Raw genomic sequence first — 534 nt, 5'->3', positions numbered from 1 at the left:
AAATCTTGGCAGCACCTAATGTAGTAGATCCTTAGTAAATATTTGTTGAATTAATTTCTAAGTGAAAATTTCCCTTTCTTTCCCTTTATGTCCCAGACTGGGAGAGAGTGTACCAAAGTGAGAAGACTAGGGCAAAGTCAAATGATGTGCGTAATGAATGAACTCCCAGAGCAAGAATCAGCAACCTTTAGAATGGCTACATTAAGTAAAACCAAAACCAAACCCAATGCCAGCGAGTCAATTCTGACTCATAGTGACCCCCACTGGGTTTCCAAGGCAGTACATCTTTATGGAAGTAGATTACCCCATCTTCCTTCTGCAGAGCAACTGGTGGGTTTGAACCACTAATCTTCTGGTTAGGAGTCAGATGCTTTAGGCATTGCACCACCAGAGGTCCTCATCACTAAGTAAAGCCTGAAGCTGTTTTGGGGCCCACTATATAATTAGGAGCTCTGTTAGCATAGTGCCTAAGGCACTTGACTGCTAACCAGAAGGCTGATGGTTCAAACCCACCAGCCACTCCTCAGAAGGAAG

At 43.6% G+C, this 534-nt stretch overlaps 1 protein-coding gene across 1 annotated transcript in view; it reads left to right on the top strand.

Moving 5' to 3' along the window:
- Positions 1-534, top strand: part of EFCAB3 (EF-hand calcium binding domain 3) — a 31,839-nt gene that overhangs the window by 4,552 nt on the left and 26,753 nt on the right. The gene's annotated exons all lie outside the window — the stretch shown is intronic.

This window comes from Orycteropus afer, unplaced genomic scaffold (assembly GCF_000298275.1).
Source record: "Orycteropus afer afer isolate SDZICR_OR568_19922 unplaced genomic scaffold, OryAfe1.0 scaffold00018, whole genome shotgun sequence".
NCBI lineage: Eukaryota > Metazoa > Chordata > Mammalia > Tubulidentata > Orycteropodidae > Orycteropus > Orycteropus afer.
This window is presented reverse-complemented; position numbering and strand designations above follow the sequence as displayed.